Genomic DNA, 19,913 nt, shown 5'->3' with positions numbered 1-19,913 from the left:
AATATAGGCAACCTGTGCTCCGGCTTGGGCATGGGCCTCAGCCTGTACCACCTTTTCATAGATCTCATAACTGCTATCATTTACATATACACAACATCGGGGCCTGACGAGGGCACAAACCCCTCCTTGGGATGCCAAGAGATAGTCGAAAGCCAGCCTGTTTTGGAGGGAAAACGTCCTGAGCTGCTGTACCTCTTTATTTAATGTTTTTACTGCTGACCCTAAATCACTAACCGAGTCCTCTAACTCTAAGGCCACTTTCTCAAGTACCATTTGCAGCCTTACAGTATAGCGGCCTATGCATGTCATGGCTGGTCCGGTAAACAGTGGTGCTATTCCCAGTACAGAGCACCCTACAAGCTTCTCGGTTGTGAGGGGTTTCTTCATATTGCCCTCCAATGCCGTAGTCAGTGGCCGCAGGGTCTTGTCTCAGGACTTAACAGAGGTATTTCGGGCATTTCTAATCTTTCCTTTGGGCAGTGTGGCAGTTATTGACAGATGAGGAACTCCATGAGCTATATAACAGCTACCTGTCCAGTTGGCTGGCAGCACCTTGTAAGCCTTTCGGCCACATACAAAATAGTGACCCTGTAGGGCTCAGTAAGGACTGTTTCTTAAGGGGATTCCTGGGATATTTAAGGCTGTTTTTCTAAACAGTTCATATGCCCCTAAGGGGGCATCCCATCCTCCTGATTGGGTACAAGTGGGAGTGTTTCTAATTGTGCCGTTCAAATTACACTCGCCATAGGGACCACAAACCCACCATTGGCTTGCTACATTGGAGATATTAACTGGACAGCAAGTTATATTTCCAAACCCCTCTTTTGTGGTAAGATTATTCATAAGAGTTTCCCTAAAAGGGGAGGAACCATTACACCCACACTGCTGGCCTCCCCTTTCGGTCTTTATCCAATACCCATCAGCCCACTGTGTAATAACACAGGAGCTGTTTCCCACAGGACGCCCATAGTGATCAGATTGGTTTCGGGTAAAACATAACACTCCCTCAGTGAGTACTGCAACTGAATACTCCTGGTCCTGATAGGTGGCTTGCTGTAAAGAGGTCTTCTTCCAGAACGGCGAGTCCGTTCTTTCCTGCTCTTTGGTGGCGGCTAATTCTGCTAGGGTCAGGGGCAGCATGTCAAGGGGCATTCCCGTTTTGGGGGACAGTGGAGTTGGAGCACATACCCAGCAATCAGTCTGGTTTGTTAAAGTAGCAACATGGTGCGCAAGCGAAACAAAGGAGTTATGCTCCCAATATGCACAGTTTGGAAATACCAATACAGAGAATAACAATGTTACCCAATTAATTATCACCAGAGTCTTCCCAACCCAGGGTCTCCAGGACCTGGGTGGGCCCATTTTGGCGTTAAGGGGTCCGCTATTTGTGTCTCTTAAACAGTAGCTTTAGCCCGAGATCGTCACTAGATGAGGAGTCAGCAGGTTGGATGGTCCACTGTTCTGCTGACGAGGGGGCGGGTACTGCCTTCAGACGAGAGTGATGGATCCAGTTCTTGTGTCCCTTGATCTTTGCCGCTGTATGGGGGAGCAGCAGGACGGTATAGGGTCCTTTCCACTTTTCCTGGAGAGGCTCGTCTTTCCAGGTACGAACAAGCACGGAGTCGCCAGGCTGTAAGGAGTGGACGGGAGAGTCCAAGGGGAGAGGCTGGGAATCTTTGGTATACCTGTGAAGAGACAAGAGAACAGCAGACGGGGAACACATATACTGAGACAAAAAAACATTACCCAACTCCCATTCCCCTGACAGAACCGGGGTGCCATTCATAGGCCATGCCCTTCCAAACATAATTTCAAAGGGACTAAGCCCTAATCTACCCTTTGGGAGAACGCGGATACGGAGTAGGACGAGGGGCAAAGCATCAGGCCATCGCAGTGAGGCTTCTTGGCACACTTTTGAGAGATGCCGTTTAAGGGTCTGATTGGTATGCTCCACTACCCCACTGGCTTGCGATCTCCAGGGCGTATGGAGTTTCCAGGGGATCTGTAAGGCATGTGAGATGCTTTGAATGATTTTTGACGTGAAGTGTGTCCTGTTGTCAGATTCCATCCACAGGGGGAGTCCAAAGTGAGGAACGATCTCCTTAACAAACTTGAGGGCCACTGTCCTGGCAGTGCAATTACGGCATGGGAAGGCTTCTGGCCATCCGCTGAACTGATCCACTATAACAAGGAGATATTTGAACCCTTGGGTCCAGGGAAACTCAGTAAAATCTATTTGCCACACTTGTCCGGGGCCCGGAGTGGGTTCTAGGGCAGCTGGTGGCACAGGATGTCCTGGTCAGGGGGTTATTCTTTTGGCAGACTAAGCAGTCCGCTTGTACCTGGGCAGCCAGGGGTCGGAGTCCGGAAGTGATAAAGTATTTTCCCATTAGTTGGATAAGTGCCTCCCTGCCAGCATGAGTGGTTTGATGTAGTTTCTGCAGCACTGGCCGGATCAGGCCCTTTGGTAAGAGGACCTTCCCTCCTGGGGAATGGAGCCATCCCTCCTTCTCCCGGAGACCGAGTTTGTCAGTTAGCTGTCTCTCCTCCCCAGAGTACTGAGGGGTTGGAAGCTCCCCTACTGATGGGATAAGGGCATGCATATGGGCGTTCTCAGCCTGAGGGGATGGCAGGGTGGCAGCATGCTTAGCCTCTCTATCTGCCCGGGCGTTACCTTTGGCCGCATCTTGATCCTCCCTCTGATGGGCTTTACAGTGTATCACCGCCACTTCTGCGGGAAGTTGTACGGCTTCTAGGAGCCGGAGGATTTGGGGCCCGTACTTGACTGGGGAGCCTTGGGCTGTCAGCATTCCCCTTTGCTTCCATAGGCCAGCATGAGCATGCAGCACACCAAAAGCATACTTTGAATCAGTAAAAATGTTGACCCGCTTTCCTTTTGACAGTTCAAGTGCACGGGTCAGGGCTATTAGTTCGGCAAGCTGGGCAGAGGTCCCAGCAGGCAAACCTTCAGCTTCCACAGTGTCATGGAGGGTCACAACAGCATAACCCTCCCTCCTTTGCCCATCTATTACAGTACTGCTACCATCAGTGTACCACTCATAATCTGCATTTGGGAGGGGTACATCCTTTAAATCCAGATGGCTGGAGTACTGGGCATCTATGATCTCTAAACAGTCATGTTCCTGTTCCTCTGTTTCTGGCAAGAGGGTGGCTGGGTTAAGGGAGGGGCAAGGCTCTAAGGTGACTTCAGAGTTCTCTAACAGCTTAGCCTGGTACCGAGCAATCCGAGCCTGGGTGAGCCAAAGCCCTGCCTTTGCATCCAAATAAGGCTCGAATCATATGGGGAGTATAGATTTGCATAATCCCTCCCAATGTTAGCTTCTGAGCTTCCTCAAGCACTAGGGCAGTAGCTGCGACCGCCCGTAAACATGCCGGCCAACCCTTTGCAACCTGATCCAGTTGCTTAGAAAAATAAGCCATGGGACATCTCCATGCTCCTAACAGCTGTGTGAGCACTCCTAGGGCCACCCCCTTTCATTCATGTACATACAACTGAAACGGCTTAGAGAGTTCCGGCAGGCCCAAAGCCGGGGCTTCCATCAACTTCCTTTTCAAGATTTTAAATGCCCTGTCAGCCTCTGGGGTCCAGTGAAAGGGGACATGATCTGCTCCTTTTACGCAGTCAAACAGGGGTTTAGCCCATAGTCCAAACTCTGGGATTCAGATCCTGGAAAAGCCTGCCATACCCAGAAAAGCTCTGAGCCATTTACGAATGCTTGGGGTAGGGACTTGACAGACAGCTTCCTTTCTTTCGCTTGAAAGTTGACGCTCCCTTGCCTTAGCTGTAACCTGATTCCGCTCCACCTCAGACAACAGAGTTCTCAGGAGGATATTACAATCGTCTCAATCCGGCTTGTGACTACTGAGGCACCCCTCAAAGACTGAAATAAACCTGCTTGGGTTCATGGAGAATTCCCCAGCCTGTGTTTTAAAAGCTGCTAAGTCTATTGGATTGATTGGCACATGGGTGTAAACTTGCCTGGTGGTAGCCTGACGTCTGTCTGCCCCTGGGCAAGCTACAACAGTCTCGGTAATCAAAGGATAGAGTCCCACCGAGGGGGCAATCTCTGTAACCCGAGGCATCCTACCCTTGTAAGGTCGGGGTGTGGGGGCCGAAGGGGACACCGGCTCTGCCATTACAGTGGGGGTGGGGGTCTGGGGACTAACATTAGCTGCTACCAAACCAGTCGGAGTCAAATTACAGCTCTGCAGAATTACAGCTCTGTTCTATCTCTTAAAGCCATAAACGCTTGTGCATACAAATGTTCATTCCATTTACCCATTCGCCGACAAAACAAAACTAATTGGAGGATCGTATTATAATTGATTGACCCTCCCGGTGGCCACCGTTCCTGGTCCTCTAGCTGATATTGAGGCCAGTCTGTTGTACAAAACCTTTTCAATTTGCTTTTTGTCATTGGATCTGATCCAAACACTTTCCAGTTTGCTAGAATGCATTCTAGGGGTGTACACTGTGCCCTAACCCCCGAGCTCTGTCCCTGTCCCATACCTACAGGGTAACTCTGGGCGTTCCCAGGTTCCAACAGAACATACAATCCGGATTTCAAAAGGTTCCTACCTTATCCAAGGGACCGGTTCCCCACCGTCGCCCGCAGCTGCTCCTCCCCCATGTCCAAGGGACTGGTTCCTCACCGTCACCCACAGCTGCTTCTCCACTATTTGAATGCGTTGCACCATTGTGCCCTCCGGGGTCGATCAAATTGCGTCTCCTCCGAGGCCCCCAATGAACTCACCAGTGCGCGCTGGGCGTCGGTTCTTGCCGTAATCCTCGACCTCCAGGAGGGGTCCGGGCAAGGCTAAATAGCAGCCTTGTCGCCCACCCAGGGATGCCAAAAGCTGTTGCCGGCACCCAGTGCCAGAGGCGAACAACAGCAAGGTTCGTTGCCCGGTGTGTGTCACCCAATAATCACAAAGGGGTGGAGAAGCAGAAAAGTTTATTTGCAGAAGCAAAGAAGATACAGGGAGAACAGAATCTCAAATCCTGCACACAGAGCAGGAAGTTACACAGGCTTTTATACATCCTTTCTTCAGCATACTTATCCCATAGCAAGCTGCCCTAAGTATCCATATAGCCAGACAATCCAGTTACCAGCTAGTTCCCCTGTTCTCTGTACCATCTGTTAAACCATCCATAAAGCTGCTTTATTCAGCATTGTTCTTCCATATCTGCCCTGTTTGGCCTTGTTTAGTTTCAGGCAGTCTGACTCTGCAACATATTGTTGCAGATCCTCAGCAGAACTGCTGCGAGTGCCTCCAGGCGGGGGGACCAAGGACACTTGGGCCTAGTGCGAGGGGCCTTCATCGACACTGGTGGTCTTCCATCCCCTCGAGTTACCTAGTGGCCATGCCCCAGTGTCCCCAACAAGATGAATAATAATATCAAGGTCTCGAGGCAAATGCCAGAACTAAGGAGAAGTGAAGTTGGGACTTAAATAACATGGGTGAAATGGTTGCCCCATTGCGGTTAATGGCACAGCGCCCATTGATTTCAATGGGGCTATGGTTGCACCCCATGTGTTTGCACTTTGTGGACCACATGCTGCCCAAAATCTTTGCACAGAACATGCTTTCTTGTGAGACACCAGCATTTCTGCTTCTGGCAAGGCAGAACTGAAGGTCGATAAACCATTTCTTCCCTCAGAAAAAGGTTCTGGCCCCATTCAGTTCCAGAAATGGATAACAGTCCAAGGAAATGTTCATTTACCCAAACTGGTTGCCCAGTCCCTATTCTGCAACCAGCCAGGCCCTGGACCTCTAGTTGGGAGTCACGTTAATATCACCAAGAGCTCATTTAGCATGAGGTTGCACCTGCCTGAAGTTTGGATCATGCTGCAAAGCTTCAGAGTCCAGAAGGGTGGGTGCTCATCTGAACCTTTTGAGGTTCACTTCTCCTTCAGAAGAATGTGGTGCTAGGATAGTGTAGACAAGCATTCCCCTGCCTCGCCAGTGATTGTAATTCCTGGGCAAGGACTACAAACATGGCCGGCACCTTTGAGCTCATGCGGAGGGCTCATGGCCTCGGGGAGGGCTGCACAGCTTCCTGCAGGGGTGTGTGGGGGGGGAAGGGTCACATGCCCCTCCCCAGTCGCCTGGGGTGGGGGGGGCGCAAGGGCGCTGCTAACAACTCCACCCCTCGGTGCAGGGAGTTTGTTTATAAACAGTGCTAGGGTGATTACGATAACAAAAGGCTTGTCATTAAATTCAATTAAGGATCGTTAGCATTCCCAGGCACTCCAGTTAAAAGACAGGAAACAAAGGGTAGGAATAAACGGCCCATTTTGAGAATGGAGAGAAGTAAATAGAGGTGTCCCCCAGGGGTCTGTACTGGGATCAGGGCTGTTCAACATATTCATAAATGATCTGCAAAAAGGGGTAAACAGGGAAGTGGCAAAGTTTACAGATGATACAAAATTACTCAAGATGGTTTAGCTAAGTCAAAACCAGACTGCAAAGGGTTACAAAGGGATCCCACAAAATTGGGTGACTTGGCAAGAAAATGGCTCGTGACATTCAATGTTGTTGCCAGCACAGAGTGCCTGAGGCAAGCAACAGTAGGGGTTTGTTGCCCGGTGTGCGTTATTCAATAATTATAACGGGGTGGAGAAGCAGAGAGTTTATTTGCAGCTGCAACCAGGCCCAGGGAGACACAGCTGGTTTAGATTTTGCAGCTTTGACTGCAGATTATATTATATAATTTATATATATATATTTTAATTTAGTTATAGAAGCATATATAATTAATTATTTATGGTTTTGTATAATAATATAGCGAAAGCGGCTAATGAGATGGTTTTTTATTAGTATTATGTAAGTTTTGGTTTATTTGGTTGTATTTGTTTTTGTGTTGCAGAAAGCTAGTGCAAAATGTTTTTTTTTTTATTTATATGTTTATTTTGGCCGGAGCTGTTTGAAGGTTGTTTTTGAGAGCAGGCTGTTTGTTTTAAACTGGTTTTGCAGGTTTTTGTTTTTATATTCGTTTTTTTATAGTTTGGCAGGATTATAGAGAGTTTATGGAGTGGAGAGGCTTTGGTTTCTTTGGGCCTAGCGCGGGGGGGCTTCCTGGGCATTTGTGGCTTTTCATTTTTTTGAGTTATTTCGTACAATGTTTAGTGTTATTAATGGTTTTTTTTGAGAATATTTAATAAGTTTGTGACTGAGTTTTTTTTATATTTTGAGGATAATAATTGGTTAAGCGCTGAGGAATTAGAAACATTGATAAGAGGATATAATGGGGCTTTTGTGGAGCGGGAGGTACAAATTTTCTGTAGTAGCATTCTGCAACAAGCAAGCAGGAAAAGAGTAATAATACACAACACTGCACCTACGAACAGGAGATGAACGGTGCTTTTTTTTTAGGGTAGGCATCCATCCCCAAAGTGAGTCAAAACAGTGGGCTTTTTTGGGGGGGGGCGGGGGGGGCTTTTTATTGGTTAAAAGCCTGTTTGGCTGACAGGATGTGCTTGTTAATGGTTTGTGCATTTTTTGGGACATAAGTACAATATTTATTTTTAATAAGGGCACACATTTTGTCCTGAGAAGCCAGAAGATAGTTTAAGGCCTGACGGTTTTGCAGGGACAGCAATTGGAGTTGATAAAGCTTTGAGTTAAGATTTTTTTTTTATGGCTAAGGTATGATTGGCAAACTTGGTGAGGAATACAGAGAGCTGATGCTAGAGTTTGGTTAATTAATTTATTTTATATGCTGGGAGAAGGATTATATGAAATTTATTTTTTTTATTAATGGGCACGGGGGTGGCATACAGAGACTGCCGATGCCGGGGCCGGCCAGACGGGAGTCGGGCCATGGCCCGAAAGGGAGGGGTAAGGTATTTTAGGCAACAGCCTTTGTGCTAATGATGGGGTAGCCATTTGTAGGCTGAGTTACTCTAGATATAAAAGGACTGTTTATTAGCTATTATTTTATTGTGGCCCAATTTGTCACCTGCGGCTACCGAGGGGGGATAATATTGAAGCTGTTTGCTTGTGTTTTGGCTAGAATTATTATACAGAGGAATAGTGGCATTTGCAGAAGGGGACAAATAGCATTGTTGCTGCTTAACTTTCTTTTTCTAGTACAGTTGGCCACTAGGGTGGGCCGCTCTAACCGAGTGGCGTTTGATTTTAACCACTGGTTGCAGAGATTAGACCTGTTGTGGGGGGGTTGCTTTTTAAGGAAAGCTGCTTGCATGGTAGGCGATTTGGGAACATATTTAGCAGTTTGAAAGATTAAATTTTGGGGCAAAGGCTATTTTTGGAGCCCTATAGGTATTTATATTTTGGTTAACAGTTTTTATTTATTTTTTTTTTAAGAGAGAGAGAGATGGGGAACACCAGGCAAATGACACTCACTATGAGGGCCTTTATGGTGTATACGCTTTTTTAGATAGGGCCCCCCCCCCTTTGTTTATGTTTTTTTAAATAATAACTTGAGTTTAAGATTGTTGGAGGGTAAAGTGGTGATGGGCTGGACGGTTCACCTGATAGGGAAAAAAACCCAGAAAGCGACCCTATAATCATGTAAAGCTACGCTGCTGTCTTTTTTCTATGCTTATCTGTCCTTTCTACTTTGTTTATGGATAGAAAGAATGTGAACTGTGTGTAACCTGCACTTCCTGCTTTTGGGGAGAGAATTCCTTATACAGATAAGCCTCCATGCTCTTACCTACCCCAGAACTTCAAACAGACTGGGTTAACCGGTTCGAACTGGAAGAGATATCACAATGTATGTTGAACCAAGCTATAAAAGCTCATCCCTGTTCTTTGTTCGGGGCTTCACCATTTTCCTCTGAAAAGGAATTGGTGAGCCCTTCAGCTGTCGTATTTGCTAGCAATAAAGTGCCTCACTTTATCAAAGAGCCAAGACTCTGTGTTTTGTTTGGCTAATACAGAAGTCCAGGGAAGGCTACCCTCCTAACCCTAGACGGGAGGGGAACCCTTTTTCCCTAACACACCGTTCCGCTGACGAGGGAGTAGGCACTGCCTTCGGGCGAGAGTGATGGATTTAGTTTTTGTAATTTTTTATTTTTACTGCTGTGTGGGAAACCAGCAGGACGGTGTGGGGTTTTTTTTAAATTTTTTTTGGAGAGGCTCGTCTTTCCAGATGTGAACAAGCACAGAGTCGCCTGGCTGCAAAGAGTGGATAGGGACATTTAATGGAAGAGGCTGGAAGTTTTTGGTGTACCTGTGGAGAGAAAAAAAACATCAGACAGAGAGCACATATATTGAGACAAAAAGCCACACCCCATTTTTTTATTTTTTTGCCAGAACCGGTGTTTTATTTATAGGCCATGCTTTTTTAAACATAATTTTAAAAGGACTAAGTTTTAATTTACTCCTTGGGAGAGCGCGGATGCGGAGCAGAACAAGGGGCAGAGCATCGGGCCATCCACTGAAGCGATCCACCAAGACGAGGAGATATTTGAACCCTTGGGTCCAGGGAAACTTAGTAAAGTTTATTTGCTAAACCAGTTTGGGGCCTGGAGCGGGTTCCAGTGTAGCTGGTGGTACTGGATGTTTTGGTTGAGGGTTATTTTTTTGGCAGACTACACAGTTACCTGGGTAGCCTGGGTCGGAGTCCAGAGGTCAAAAAGTATTTTTTTATTAGCAGGATAAGAGCTTTTTTGCCAGCATGAGTGGTCTGGTGCAGTTTTTGCAGCACTGGCCGGATTAGGCCCTTTGGTAGAAGGATCTTCCCTTCCGGAGAACAGAGCCATTCCTTCTTTTCCTGAAGACCAAGTTTGTCAGCTAGTTTTTTTTTTGTTTTTGTTTTTTATTAGAGTACTGAGGAGTTGGAAGCTCCCCCACTGATGGGATAAGGGCATGCATATAAGCATTTTTAGTTTGTAGGGATTTCAGGGCGGCATGCTTAGCTTCCCTATCTGCCCTGGCGTTACCTCTGGCCACATCCTGATCTTCCCTTTGATGGGCTCCACAGTATACCACCACCACTTCTGAGGGGAGTTGTACGGCTTCTAGAAGCCGGAGAATTTGGGGCCCATACTTTACTGGGGAGCCTTGGGCTGTCAGCATTCCCCTTTGCTTCCACAGGCCAGCATGAGCACGCAGAACTCCAAAAGCATATTTTGAATCAGTAAAAATGTTGACCCGTTTTCCTTTTGACAGTTCGAGTGCACGGGTCAGGGCTACTAGTGCGGCCAGCTGGGCAGAGGTCCCAGCAGGCAACCTCTCGGCCTCCACGGTATCATGGAGGGTCACGACAGCATAACCCGCCCTTTTTTGCCCATTTATTACAGTCCTGCTACTATTAGTGTACCACTTATGATTTGCATTTGGGAGGGGTACATTTTTTAAGTTTGGGAACTTTTTACCCAAATCTTTACTTGGGGTTCCGGGGGAAGGACGGTCTGTCTTTTTTGACACCCCTATTCCTGTTTTTTTGCCACCATCACAGGGGCACATTTCTTCTCTGGGCATTCATTTTTCCAGTGGTTTTTTTTTTTTTTTTTTTGCAAAAGGCACACTGATTGCGGCCTAGCCGTTTTTTTTGCGAGCCCGAACGTCTACGTCTACGGCCCCTTCCTTTCCGGCCACTTTTTTTTGTGCCAGCCTGCATGGCTGCTACTATTATCTTGCATTGTTTGTTTTTTTTTTTTTTTTACGGTTATAAGCTTGGTTTGTAGTTTTTAAGATTTCTTTCGTTTCTTTCGTTTATCATTTTTACAGTGCAAATATTTGTAATAAAATAATAATATAAAGTGAGCACTGTGCACTTTGTAGTCTGCATTGTAAATTGAAATCAAATATTTGAAAATGTAGACAAACATCCAAAATATTTAACACATTTCAATTGGTGTTCGATTGTTTAACAGTGCGATTAAAACGGCGATTAATGCTTTTTGAGTTAATCGCGTGAGTTAACTGCGATGAATCGACAAGCCCTAATAAGAGTCCTTCTCACTGTGCCTGTATCATCCAGAACTTCAGAAGACTTAAAAATTATCTCCCATCATCAATGGGACAGATGCAACTGAATAATGTAATTGTCCTTAACGTGCAGGCCACGTGGGGGGGGCACGTGCCCCCCTGTTTAGCTGGTGCCCCCCTTTGTGTCCCTCCAATGTGTCCTCCTGCCTTGCCTTGTGAGAGTATGAGGAAGCGAGAGCTGTTGATTACGTACTTCAACATTCTCTGAGGAAGCTAATACAGAGCCGAGCCTAGCCAAGGCTGTGTGTGGCTCAGGTTTTGCTTCCCCATCTGTTTAACACACTTCTGGGTAGCACAACCCGGCCTAGAGGGATGGAAGTCAGAAAGAGGACTTGACCCGTGCAAATCCTTTCTGCACTGGCCTTCTTGCCTCCTGACTGCAAGTCTGAGGTGCAGCCGGGCTGCCTCTCACACCACTGGCCCTTGGGATCGCTCGTGGGGGTTACACTGGGAAGAATGGGAGGCCTAAGCAGGACAAGCCAGGTTATTCTGTGGAGAAGAGTCTGGCTTGGAAGAGGAAGTCGCTTGCATACTGTACCCGCAGGTGCTATTAGGGAAGGGGCAGAGGAGGGAGGGGAGAGCTCCATAAAAATGAAATAATCCAATTCATAACCGTTAGCCCTTCTATAGTGCTTTACATTGGGAATGGCAATGCATTTTGCTTAGTGACCGCAATGGCTTTGTTTGCGGTGTGCTGCCCCTTTAAATCTCTGTGGACTCGGCTGTTTCCAGAGAGGGGCAGCGATTTTGCGTGCAGCTCAGTGCAGGTGGCTAGGGGACGCACTGTTCTTTACAATGTCTCGCTCATCTAAGACAAAAATCGGCCTGTCTGAGATGACCTTGTTGCGTGCGGCATAGGGCAGCATAAAGCACTTTGCAAACCCTGGCTCCTTTCCTTTGGAGTTAGCAGGATTGCACCAGGGGCACTGAAAGACTTGGGTCCAGCAGCTAAGTCCTGTATGTGTCCAAGCCTGTCAGCAGATGTAACAAACACTCCGTGGTCCTGCAGAAACAGGTGCCTGCCTTACCCTGCAAGCAGGACACATGTTCCAACCTGGCAATCCACTAGCCCCTCTGTCTCACTTGTCTAGCCCGGCTCTGCCCACTTCCCCGACCAGGCCCCAACATTTGCAAGGCATTCAGAATAAACGCCCCATGGATCAGGTTTCAATGGGGTGTTTCAATATCGCCAGTGTGTCCAATAGCAACTCCGCTTGCCAGACACTGTCTGCAATTCGGCGTGAAGGATGGGGTGAGTGTTCCCCACCTGACGAGGACGCTATTGTTAAGCCACAAGGCTGTGGAAATAAGGAACTCTGTGGCACAATGGATAATGCATTGGACTTCTAGATTGGAGGAGGGATAGCTCAGTGGTTTGAGCTTTGGCCTGCTAAATCCAGGGTTGTGAGTTCAATCCCTGATGGGGCCATTAGGGATTCAGGCCAAAAATTGGGGATTGGTCCTGCTTTGAGCAGGGGGTTGGACTAGATGACCTCCTAAGGTCCCTTCCAACCCTGATATTCTAACCAGCATTTTTACTGAGCACTTCACATTGGGCTGGCTGCCCCTGTAGAACTGACCAGCGTCCTACCCTGGTTTACACTTGCTCTTGTGAGAAACCTGGGCTAACTTCATGGCCGTTGGGTTTATTCGGCTTGTTCCTGGAACACAGAGGGGGTCTGTGCTATGTGCTCCATATGCTATAGAGTGCAGGGGTCCCCTAGCAGAACTTCCCAAACTCCTACCCGACCTACTGTCCTTCGCTTGGCTTCTCATGTGACACTCACACTGCCCCTGTGAGCTGGACGAATGTCTGTGCATTCTCTTACTGGCAGTGGAGGACATTGGGATACTTCCCCTTTCTATGGATTATCCCCAGTGCCTCGAAATTTTGTTCTCTGGCCTCACTAAACAGCCTAGAAATCATTCCTTTTTTCATGCCTGTTTTGTCCTCCAGAGAAGAATGATCTCCTCCTCCCTCATGGTCCCACCTTGCAGTGACCTTCCTTGGGGAAAGGGTGATGAGTGCAGAAGCTCAGTTTGCAGAGCTGCTCTGGAGCCAGGAGAAATGCTGCTCCCCTGAGGGGGCTGAGTGTTCTTCTTCCACGGCACTTTCTGCCCCCACCAACTCAGGGAGCCAAAGACAGAACCAAGCCCTGTCATGTGGCATGACCAGAGAGAACCTCAGGCCCACTGAGACGGCCCTGTGACAGGCTAGACTTCCTATCTGTGTTCTACAAGTCCAGAGGTGGGCAAACTACGGCCCGCGGGCCACATCCAGCCCCTGGGACTGTTCTGCCCGGCCCCTGAGCTCCTGGCCCAGGAGGCTAGTACCTGGCCCCTCCCCTGCAGCCTCAGCTCACGGTGCCGCTGGTGCAATGCTCGGGGCGGTGGGGCTGGGAGCTCCTGGGGCAGTGCAGCTGCAGAGCCTGGCCTGACCTGGTCTCTGTGCTGTGCGGTGCATGGCTGGCTCCAGCTGGGCGGCGCGGCTGCCTGTCCTGGTGCAGCCGTGCCACCAGCCACCGGTGCTCCAGGAAGCACGGTAAGGGGGCAGGGAGTGGGGGAGTTCGGGGTGGTGGTCAGGGGGTGGGGGTGTGGATAGGGGGCGGGCAGTCAGAGGGCGGGGAACTGGGGGGTTGAATGGGGGCAAGGGTTTTGGGGGCAGTCAGGGAGCGGGGGGGGGGGGGGGGGGGTTGGATGGGGCGGCAGGGAGAAGTTAGGGGTGGAGGGTCCGGGGGCAGCCAGGGGACAGAAAGCAGGGGGTGCGGATGGGTTGGGGGTCCCGGGGGGCCGTCAGGGGGCAAGAAGCAGGGGAGGTCAGATGCGGGCAGTGGCTGGGCCACGCCTGGCTGTTTGGGGAGGCACAGCCTCCCCTAACTGGCCCTCCATACACTTTCTGAAACCTGATGCAGCCCTTGGCCAAAAAGTTTGCTCGCCCCTGTAGAAGTCCCTTGGGAAGTTGGAATGAGGCTGTCTAAGTAGAACAAAACCCCAAACCTTGGTATCCTCACTCAGTCTACGAAGGTTTGCAATCAGACAGGGAAGGGGTAAGTGGCTGGAGAGGAGATGCAGCTGGGCCCTTAAACTCTACTGGATTCAGCATGAAAGGCCAGAAGAAAGGAATAGCTACTCCGGGAGGGAACAAGACCAGATTCCACCTAATGTCCTGTTTGGGACTCAGGATTTGATTGTTGTTTGGGGAAGGGTTTTTATTGGGACGGAGAGGCCTTGTTTTTCTGGTCTGTGAATGGAAAGGAATGGAGAGCGAGGAGGAACCCAACCGTGTGATGAGCCCCATAAGGATCCGTTCACATGTGTTGAAAGCTAGTGTCTGGTCATTGCACCCACCGTTCTGCCAGTGTCCCAGAACCGACCGTGCCGGTGTGCTGTCTGTCCCAATGGACCTCCTGTCTGAGTGGGAGCCTAAGAGAGAGGACACATGCAGAGCAGTTTGCCTAATGAGCAGTTGGAGCTGACCATGCATGTGTTTGCAAACTGCTCAGCTGCTGAGGTCTTGTTTTTGGGAACACAGCTTTGCATGCCACCGAAAGTTGCCTGGGCCCTTTGTTCTTGCTCCTCAACGCCGTTCCAGCTGTGTAATATCCTGGCCGGGCTCTGTCATAGTTTCCAACGTGGCTTTTGATTTACACATCCCAGTCTTCTGGCATTCAAACACCATCTCCTTTCTTTTATGCCCGAGCTGGAAGCTTTGTGTGCTTTTCCCATCCACCACCTGCCAAAGAGAAAGCAGGGCAACTCTGGTAATGACCAGCGCTGGGAGGACTGTGAAGGTAAACCTGTGGGGGAAGATAAGCAAGCAGGGGAATTCCTCTAATGTAGCAGGGGAGTAAAGCACTGCGAAGGATCTGAGGGGAGATATCACAGCAGGGGAACTCCACACCAAGCCCTGCCACGCTAGGGAAGCTGATCGCAGGGGAGAGATGGGGAAGCAAGGAAATTCACCTCTGTCCCACTGGCCCAAGAAATTCCCAGAACTCCATACAGCTGATAGAAAGAGCAGCTGTATGATGAATGGAAGTGGAGCCAAAGGCTTCAGGAGGGACCTAGTTCAGTGTGGCCCCCGGGGGCTAAGGAATGCAAGCTGAGTCCAGCCGAAGGGAGAGTGGGGTTATAGGAGATTCTAGGGGGGTTGGGGAGAGGCAGAAAGCTGACCAAGAGAGAACTCAGTTGGGGCCCAGTCACGCTAGGTGCTGAAGGCAGGAGAGGCACGAACCAGCGATGGCTGGGTTGTTCGGGGGTAATGCTAAGCCTGAGCATTGCTGAGCACGCTGGACTCTCATTGGTGGCGGGAGGAGTGCAGGCCCCGACTACTTCTCGGGTTTGGGCCTCTGGATTCACCCTGGGGGTCCGGGAAAGAATTCCCCAGCATGGCACCGCTGGCCAGGTGCATTGTGGGTGTTGCACCGTCATCTGAAGCAGCAGGTACTGGTCACGACTGAAGGCAGGTTACTGGGTTAGACGGGTCCCCGGGGCAGGTCCTATGAGCGTACTGTACCGTAGGCTGTCAGCGGAACAGAAGAGAGGAGGGCATGCTCCCTCACGCAATCGTGAGGCGCTTAGGCAGGCTTGTCTCTTCAAAGCAGTGACACACACAGAGTACACCACATGTCGGCAGTGGCCAGTCGCTCCATTCGTCAGCCAAGCAGCTCAGGAGAACAGAACAGTGCACTCATTGTCGCCTGTCCTCCTCCTCTCCCTCTGGCATTCTCTAGTGAGCATCGCAGCCCCCTGCTTGCCCGGCTCCAGCACTGGCCCCAAAGTCACGCTTTCGCTCTTGGGGAATCTTCCACTCGCTGCAGCGTCCCTGAGAAAGGTCTTGGCTGACGGGAGGTTTAAGCCCGCAGGTGGACGTGACCGAAGACGACTATCGGTCCTGCATGAACGCCTCCAGCAGAGACCCCTACCCAGGGGCAGCAAGTCTTTTGTGACCATATTGCCACATCAGGGCCAGCAAACTCTCCTGCTGTGCAGGCGACATGCGTGTGATCTCCAGGGTCTCCCTGCTAAGCCTGGATCCTCCCTCAGGTCACTGCTGTCCCCTTTGGACGCCATTCACATGCTCCAGGGGGCTTGCTGTTGCTGTGCGAGAGGCCGTAATGATGCCAGGGCCGTCTTAGCCCGGTGCCCTGTTCATGTACCGGGACACACAAGTGGGTATGGTTAACCAAGGGATGGTCAATTAACCGCAATTTAGGCACTTATTGATTTTTTCACGCTAATTGCTTTAGTAACTGGAAATGGCTTTCCAATGAGCTGGAAGCCGTGCTGCCGGGCTGCGTGACGCCTTATTCCTGGAGCAATGGCGTCCTCCAGTGGCCAACTGGCACACTGCACCTATACACAGTCCGGCAGTACTCTAAGCCTGGATATTTGTGGTCTCAGGTACAGCTACAGCCTAGGACGGCAGCTATGCGGAAGTCTCTGTGAAATTCCCCCCTGCGGAAGTAGCCGCAGCAGATCTCCTTTGGTGGGAACAGGCGTCTAGACCAGGTGGGGCTAACCCTGCTCAGCAGCCCAAATAGAGGCTCCCGTGCCTGGCAGGTTGTGGTCAGTGCAGGACATGAAGGGAGGGAGAGGAGAGGGTGAGAGGGTTGGAACAAGAGCTTTACATCAGTTGTGGCTCCATTATTCAGAGGCCACCTGAGAGTTAGCATGACCCCTGACATAAGTTACAGCAGCCCCAGGGCTGCTCTAACCTATGCCTGGCAGCCCCAGCCACTATTCCAGCAGCAAGAAAGACAAATTTTCACTTTTCTCCAGCCCCCACACTGTGGAGGTGTGGCATAAAGTTGCTATGTCAGTTCTACATTGCTCCAGCCTTTGCCCTACTCCAGGGGAAGAGTGGTTAAGTTGGAGTGGTACAAAGGGGCTGCAGTGGATCTGAGGACAGGGCCCAGGGAGTTCCAGACATGAGACCCACTGTCAGAGAACTGGGGATCTGGGAGGAGTTGGGGCTCAGAGGGTTTGAGAAAGAAAAGCTGATGCAGGGAGCAGGGGAATGGAGTCAATTCACCTCGGGTAGACTGACCGTCTCATAAACAAACTAGGGGAAATGCAACCTTGATGGTGCTACTATAAGGTGGGTGCAAAACTGGTTGGAAACCCATTCCCAGATGGTAGTTATCAGTGGTTCACAGTCATGCTGGAAGGGCATAATGAGTGGGGTCCCGCAGGGATCGGTTCTGGGTCCAGTTCTGTTCAATATCTTTATCAGTGATTTAGATAACAGCACAGAGAGTACACCGATACAGTTTGCGGATGATACCAAACTGGGAGGGGTTGCAAGTGCTTTGGAGGATAGGATTAAAATTCAAAATGATCTGGACAAACCAGAGAAATGGTCTGAAGTAAACAGGATGAAATTCAATAAGGACAAATGCAAAGTACTGCACTTAGGAAGGAACAATCAGTTGCATACATACAAAATGGGAAATGACTGCCTAGGAAGGAGTACGGCAGAAAGGCATCTGGGGGACATAGTGGATCACAAGCTAAATATGAATCAACAGTAACACTGTTGTAGTAAAAGCAAACATCATTCGGGGATGTATTAGCAGGAGTGTTGTAAGCAAGACACAAGAAGTAATTCTTCTGTTCTACTCCCAGCTGATTAGGCCTCAACTGGAGTATTGTGTCCAGTTCTGAGAGCCACATTTAAGGAAAGACGTGGACAAATTGCAGAAAGTCCAGAGAAGAGCAACCAAAATGATTATAGGTCTAGAAAACATGACCTATGAAGGAAGATTGAAAAAACTGGGTTTGTTTAGTCTGGAGAAGAGAGGACTGAGGGGGGACATGATAACAGTTTTCAAGGACATAAATGGTTGTTACAAGGAGCGGGGGGGAAATATTTGTTCTTAATCTCTGAGGATAGGACAGGAAGCAATGGACTAAAATTGCAGCAAAGGTGGTTTAGGTTGGACATTAGGAAAAACTTCCTGTCAGGGTAGTTAAGCACTGGAATAAATTGCCTAGGGAGGTTGTGGAATCTCCATCATTGGAAGTTTTTAAAAGCAGGTTAGACAAACACCTGTCAGGGATGGTCTAGATAATACTTAGTCCTGCCATGAGTGCAGGGGACTGGACTAGATGACCTCTCGAGGTCCCTTCCAGTCCTATGATTCTATGAAGTGAAAGAGGCAGGAAGAAGGTAATTCTGGGAAGGTTGGGAGAAGTATCAGGTGAGCGTCTAAACTCTCTTTTTTGGAGGGAGAGTCCTTCAGCTTGATGTGTGTGTGTGTTGATTCTCTGCCTGGCCATATTGGGGGTAACCTACAGCGAGGAGATACAAGTGTTCGCCAGGATCTCCTCTACACTAGAACTAGTCAGGGAAGCCATGAGGTTGCAAACCCCACCAAAAGAGGTGGCTAGCATAACTCCTGGTGCACCACCCTCTTCTTCCTCGCTGCAATGCTTCCCGGACCCACTCCCTTTTCCGGGGCAGGAATAGAGGGGCCCACTGAACGGGGAACTCCCGAGCTGCACAAGGCCTCTAGAGATTGCAGGCAAGACATGGAATATTGGGCAAAACACAGAGGGGGTGGATCAAAGAGCGAATGCTTGAACCAACTTCACTTTCAAACATAATTTCTCCTTCTTCGCCATTACTGCAGGATGCAAGACAGTCTGTTGTAGTGTTTCACGAACAATCTATATGCAAACAGCAAGGCAAATTCTGCTCTCGGTTACCCAGACAACTCCCCATTAGCTTTGCTGGGGCTACACAGACAGAGCAGAATTCAGAGCAATGTATGCAATATCAAGTAATGCTAAGGGATTTCTGATCTCATTTACATGGACTCAATAGGGCTGCTCTGGATTTATATCTGTTTAAATGAGATCAGGTTCTGGCCCCAGATATTCTCTTCCCCACCCCCAGGAAAGGAGAATAGGCTGCCTAGACATAACAGTGTATCAGAAACAGATGCTGTTCTAATCACTTAGACCCGTGAAAGACCACTTTTGCTTTCAGCAAGTCTGGTTAATCTCTGTAGAAAATCCCTTCTGTTGTTTACCTTCCCTGACCTTTGTCTGTCTGGCCAGCGTTAGCCTGTGAGCACCCTGGGGCAGGGACCAGTCCTTCTTGTGTGTCTGGAAAGCGCCTTGCTCACGGCTGCAAACAAAGGCGTAATAACCGTAGCAATGACTAGAAGTGTGGCACCACATGGATGCTCCCAGCCAAACTCTGCCCCCTGTCCCAGCTCTGCAATCTCAGAAAGTTGACCCTTGTTTAAAATATAAGTGGGGGTCAAATCTTTCAACCCTTACTCGGAAGAGACTCTCAATGACTCCAGCTGACACCGGCAGGCATTTCCCCAGAGGGCTGCAAGTTTTAGACCTAATATTCAGCAAGGCCAATATCCTCAAAGGTATTTAGGCACTTAACTCCCACTGAAGTCTATGGGAGTTAGGCACCTGAATACCTCTGAGGATCCAGGCCCAAGGGCCTTCAGCTTGTAAGTACTCACTTTAAGAGTGTAATTAGTCCCACAGGAATCAATGGGAGTGCTAATGGACTTAATCAGGCCTGTGTGAGTGTACAAAGCAGAAAAAACAAAATCAGAACAAGGAAGTGTAAAAGATTAAAGTGTGGGGTTTTCTCTGCACTAAAGGGAAACCCTGAACGGTCTGAGGCTGTTATTCAGGGGCATGTAAGGAGAGTGCTCATCTCTTGAGCACCTCCTGCTGTTGCGTGTGAGACCGAAGTTTTTCCCCCACTCTTGGTGCCCCCTGTAGGTTATCAGCCTCCATTGGCAGGTCACCAGTGGCTCAACCCTCCAGCCAGGCCGCTCAGTCAAAATGGCAAACAGCCCACCAAGAACTGTCCATCTGCCCACATCAGGGTCTTCAGCCCCAGCTCTGGGCCCTTTAAACTCAGCCCTTCTCTCAGGCTTCCAGATGAGCCT

The sequence above is a fragment of the Caretta caretta genome, chromosome 12, assembly GCF_965140235.1.
Source record: "Caretta caretta isolate rCarCar2 chromosome 12, rCarCar1.hap1, whole genome shotgun sequence".
Lineage (NCBI taxonomy): Eukaryota > Metazoa > Chordata > Testudines > Cheloniidae > Caretta > Caretta caretta.
Note: the sequence above shows the minus strand (reverse complement) of the source record.